The sequence below is a fragment of the Leiobunum rupestre genome, chromosome 11, assembly GCF_980474605.1.
Source record: "Leiobunum rupestre chromosome 11, qqLeiRupe1.1.hap1, whole genome shotgun sequence".
NCBI lineage: Eukaryota > Metazoa > Arthropoda > Arachnida > Opiliones > Sclerosomatidae > Leiobunum > Leiobunum rupestre.
This window is the reverse complement of record NC_143394.1, coordinates 2,172,877-2,178,851: the sequence shown is the minus strand read 5'-3', so window position 1 is coordinate 2,178,851 and position 5,975 is coordinate 2,172,877. Positions and strand designations below refer to the sequence as shown.

At 41.4% G+C, this 5,975-nt stretch overlaps 1 pseudogene; it reads left to right on the top strand.

The window, feature by feature from the left end:
• Positions 1-4,924: 4,924 nt before the first annotated feature.
• Positions 4,925-5,731, top strand: LOC149921094 (very long chain fatty acid elongase 6 pseudogene; annotated as a pseudogene).
• The last annotated feature ends 244 nt before the right edge of the window (positions 5,732-5,975 follow it).

The window sequence follows — 5,975 nt, the reverse complement described above, 5'->3', positions numbered from 1 at the left end:
GCTAAAATAACTTTTTTTTAATTCCACCCTGTATATATAAATCATAGTATTCTTCGCTTTCAATAGTTTTTGCCCATAACTGAGAATAGCTGTGTTGTTCAAGATAAATCTTATATATTTAATGTTTATATTTGGAATTTTAAAAAAATGCTTTATCAAAGTGGTGTTAAGGCAAAACTTAAACGGTGGCGAGTTGGGAACTTAAAATCTGCCAAGGCACAGCTATTGAAAATGATTTAGATGGAAAGATAAGTTTCGAAATAATATTAAATTCTAAAATATATTACCTATACGTTATCAAACAATTGCCATTGGTTTTTTTTACTTGACCAAAATTTATATTTAATCGTTGTTTATTATGAGTGAATCTATCATGTAAAAGTAAATGATAGAATTTTAAAACCCTTTTCTTATAATTATGCCTTAAACTTAATTGAAAAGTAAGTAAATATTAGATTGTCTAAGACTAATCATTTAAGCCCATTTTGAAATTCGCGCGCTCGAATAGTAGAGACAAGGATATCATCGTTTCTACGCATTTTCTAGAGAAATATATGAACTGCGCTTACTCTCTACGATCAGGCCTGCCGCATTGAAGGGCAACAGTTCAAAGTATCAAGATATTTACTCTGATATTCTTATATCATATAGAGGCTTGCGCCGCCGCTAAATGCCGCCGATAATTTTGAAAGCGCCGATTGCGCTGCCGCCGATTAGTCGAAAATCGGCGCACGCTGCCGCCGCCGCCGATACAAAGAACGGCGCGCCGTCGTTTCTTTTTTTTTCTTTATACATTTTTTTTTGGTATATTAAGCTTGGTTTTCATTTAAGCGAAAACAACTACATTTGAACACGACGTCGAACGTAAAATTTTGGTCGACACAGAGTAATAGCATTTTCACTTAGTGTCAATAGATTGACCAGCATTGCTATCTTGGCTGTAGAGAGAGTCACTAATATAACCAAGGCTTATCGATATGTTTTCTAAAATTGCATTATAATAATCAGTGGGGGACTGGGCCTTTTTTTTGGTTGCTAGGAGACTAAGGGTCCCAGCTTTAACAACTATAACGCTACCATGTTTACGGAGGCCCACTTCATGAACGGTCCATGGGATCCACGCCATCGCGCAGGTTACCTCTGTGGCCAATCCGAGACTAATAATAAATAATTTTTTACTTTAAATTCAATAAATGAAACATTTGATATACTACATTTTAGACATCAAATACGTTTATAAAATCACATCATAATACCTTAAATTATATTTAAATGGAAAATAACATATCAAAATAGCAATATGTATGTTCACCGTGCGATGATAACCTTCGGCGGCAAAAATGATATTATTCGTAACTCGGATTTATTTCTGATTGGAAGGCTCAGAGCGTCAGTGGCGTAGCCAGAAATTCACCCAAGGCGGTCCTAGAATGTAAATATTAAGAGAGGTGTCGAGAAAGGGGTGTCAAGGTAGGCCCACTGCAGAGCGTTATCGTGGAGCACGACCAAAAAAATAAAAGGCCAATATCGAGCCTTCAACCGAATTTCGACCCGGCATAACTGCGAATAATTTTGCTTGTCGTTCGACGTCAGGCCAGTGGCCTACCTCGGAAGGACCATGGACTAATTAATGTTCTTCGCACATTTTTTTTTATTCAAAGAAGAAAGGGCTGATTTGGGTCTGAGAAGACCGCGAGCCCGACGAAGACACCATCTGATTAATCAGGGCGAGATATGTGTAACGGCCACGCCAACGGGGGGATACGTGGGGACAGGGGTGGGGACACCCGTGGTGGAAGTATTCCGACCACCCGTTAGGGGATTGGTGGTCGTCCTCACACGGCCATCCACAAACTCTGCCTCCCGGACGCCTGGGATTACAGGAGTGAGCCGCTACTCCCGGCTACTTCGCACATTAAAACATTAAAACAAACTTTTTACAAATTGAGCCAGTCCCACGTGTTTTCCAGCTGCTGAGCTACATTTGTATTTTTCCTCCCCTCACCCCTTTTCCTTCTTCCCCGGTTATCGTTAGTTAATTAGTTCCTAACTCCGCCACCACAGCGCACATTTAACAATCGCCCGAAGCAAATATTCGGGAACGGGGCGTCCCTGTGCGAAGTACATTAATTAGTCCATGGAAGGACTAGTACGAGTTGGTATTTAGTCTTGCCCTTCTGGTCGCGTGTTTTCTAAACTACAAGAAATAGCTCTAAAATTTATTCAAACGCCGGCGTACACCGCCGCCGCCGGTCATTTTGACAAAGCCGAAGACGCCGCCGCCGTAGGCCTAAACGCCGGCATATTTTGGGTCAAACGCCGCCGCCGACCCATATCAGATCGGCGCAGGCCTCTACTTATATCTGATTAACAGTCTGAGAGTGGTCAGTGGCGGCGCCAGGAATTTTCGCGACGGTAGGCAAACCAAATAAATGGGCCCCCGACCCGGGACCCCCCTTTTCTCAACGAAATACTTCAATAAAATAAAGTAGTGATGTACATGACGAACAAAAAAGTTCTAACAACAGTAAAACGAGTCCAAATATAACAGAACTGGTTTTATTTACTAGGAGATACCTAAAATTTTTCTAAATACATTATCGACATTGGTTTCATTGTTATTTATAAATAATTTTATCCCTTGGGACAATTTTGAGACCCTTTCTAGATCAATTTGGGGCCCCTTGTAGGGTGATTTTGGGGCCCCTCAAAAGTTTAAGGTAGGCAGTGGCCTACCTGGCCTACCCCCTAGCGCCGCCACTGAGAGTGGTCTGCCCCAAATTGGTAAATCTTTAAGACTAGCTCTTCCAGTTTCGTTTTATTGCATATTTAATTTATTTATCATGGTTCATAATATTAATTTAACCAGGTGAAAACTATAGATAAAATTTCCAGAACACACTACACACAAATGCTTGCATCACGTACGTTACTGTAGATCATCGCAAACGCGTGCATTTTAGTGAAGCTCCTTATAACACTGTTAGCACCTTCTGGGAATAAATACATTAACAATTTTAAATTTTTGATCAGGTATCTTGAATTTAGGACGTCACATTTTCATAAAATGGTGTCATTTAGGTTTTAATGACGAATAGGTAATCGCCGAAAACGTTCTAATATACTAAGTTTAATTTAACAAGATCGCACTATTTATGGACTGTGCACCATTCACGAAAATAAAAATAAACTTATTTCAGTACTGTGATGTACGAGTTAAATAATGAAACTGCTTCATAGGAGGCGCTACTCTCTTTACCCAATGTAACCTACCACTAGAGAGCGAGTGCCAAACTGACGAACATTTTAATATGAAATCATTAAATCGCAACGAAACATGCGTAGAGACCTGATGAAGAGATCGTCTGTTTTCCTTGTCTGTTTAATTTCAAAAGCCAGCGCTTGGTGTCAGCTAGGAGCAACGAACGCAAGAAGGACGCAGCTAGCCTTTAAATACGCTAACACAGGGTTGTGTAAAAATTTATTTAGACGAATCTTTACTCTGAACGTTTTACGGGAAGGTTGAAGATGATTTCCGAATTTTCCCCATCCGACGGCAGCAGGCGATAATGCGCCTAACCAATGAAAAAGGTTTACAAGTAAATGCACGACTTTTGACGGGTGCTGTGTTTGTTGCACCTAGGCAGGGCCGTACTGCCACCCCCCCCTGGCTACGGGCCTGCTCCTACGTGTCAGTATCAATGTGGGCAATTTCAAAACGGTCTTTAATACGTAACCTTTTTCGGGTGAATATCAACACACCAACGCATGTCCGATTTTTTTTGATACTCTAGACGATACTGAACATTTGTGTGTATTTGCGGAAATAAAAATTAACGGAGATATTAATTTTTGAAAATTAACTTTTCTATTGAAAATTAAAGTTTTCTAGCGTTACTTATGCGTTTGTGGTGTAGTAGGATACACTAAATTTCCCGTTTCTCGAATATTGGATTTAGATAAAGTAAATCCTTTTTTTCTTGGTAATATGTCCTCTAGGTCGCGATGCTAGACGGCCCATCGTGATAGCAAGAATGGGGTTGGGGTGGCTCCGCGCGCCCCCCGCACGTTCGCGAAGGCGCCAACACTTGGTTTATGATTTAATTTTGGTATTGTGTTAATTCCGACGGCCGTGTCCATGGCCACATTCCTTGACCCGAGGAGGAAACGTTTTATCCCGGGGTATTTGGCCGCAGTAATGTTCCGCAGTCGCGCGAAAGGTCAAGGGGAAAATTGGTTTTTGACATTTTTGAAGGCAGTAGATACCCTGCACTCGCCTGCTCCTTGACCATGTAACTATCATTTAACTTCCGTAAATAAAAATTGAACAGTGCTTTACTTATATTGCATATTTAATTTTTAAGCTTTAAGCCCATCGCGTGTCCTAATTCACCTAAAACTATGAAGCGGGCCGAATAATCCAAAAAAGCGGACATGCGTTGGTGTGTTGGTATTTTGCCCCCATCGCGTATCCTACTTCACCTACAACAATTCAGCGGCCGCCGTATTAGCGGAAAATTTTAATTAATATCTCCGCCGGGAGTTGTGGCGTACTCCTGTAATCCCAAGCGTCTGGCAGGCAAAGTTTGGTGGATAGCCGTTTGAGGACGACCACCGATCCCCCAACGGGTGGTCGGAATACTTCCGCCACGGGTGTTCCCACCCTGTCCCCACGTATCCCCCCGTGGGCGTGGCCGTTACGCATTTCTCGCCCTGATTAATCAGATGGACTTGTGGGCTAAATGATGTCTCACACGTTTCAATCGCATATATAATTAATATCTACGCGAATTTACATTTCCGCAAAATAATTTTGTCACAGATAAGTTCAGTATCGTCTAGAGTATCCAAAAAATAAAAACAAAACAACGGACATGCGTTGGTGTGTTGATATTTTGCCCCCTTTTTTTTACAGATTCAGCCCATGGCTAACGAAAACCAAAAATTATATTTCGACTTCGAGAAGAAATTCGATATCGAGAAAAACCGTCAATGGCTGGATCGAAACCGCCATCTTTCCATTTACATCTCATTGACCTACGTCCTTGTCATCTTGGCCATTAAGAAACATATGACGACGAAACCGGCTTACAACACGAAAAAGTACTTTGCCTTTTGGAACGCCGCACTGGCTGTCTTCAGCACCGTAGCTGCATCCCGAACATTACCGATTTTTTTGTCCTCTTTAAAAGACCAAGGCTTCCACCACTCGATTTGCGAAGCCACGGATTTAAAATCGAACAAGATATTTTCCTTTTGGGCCTTCATTTTCCTGATTTCCAAAGTTGCAGAATTAGGAGACACAGTTTTTATCGTTCTACGTAAGCAAAAACTAACTTTTCTTCACTTCGGGCATCACGCGCTAACCCTCAGCTCTTCGTGGCTCGTCGGATGCGATGTTGTGCCGGTTTCACGATGGTTCGTGGTCATGAACTTCGCGGTGCATTCAGTCATGTACTCTTACTTCTCTTTGAGAGCTTCGGGTTTCAACATACCAAGATACATATCCATGTGTATCACCACGGCCCAAGTTGCGCAAATGATCCTAGGATTTACCGTCAGCTTGTACGCCTCTTACATGCTTTTCACGGGTCAAAAATGTAATTTTACCCGCAGGTCCGGTTTTATATCGTTGACAGTGTATTTGGCTTACGTTTATTTGTTTGGCAATTTTTTTTTGAACAATTATATTAACAAAAAGCAATGTAGTTTTACTAATAAAAGCAATTGAGTACTTATAGTAGAATCGAAATCAAAATTGACAAACACTTTTCTTCGGACGATAAGCTTTCTTCAGACCAGCGTTATTCAACGTTCAGGAGGTTTTATAACGACGATATAGCAGTGATAAAAACGCGAATCCCACACAAAAACGTGTAGAGGTAAGCTGTAAGTGTAGGGAGCTGTTGGCTCGCGTGGCATAAAGGACAAGCAAACACCCTCCTACGCAATTTAACGGAGTGACCTGAACTAAA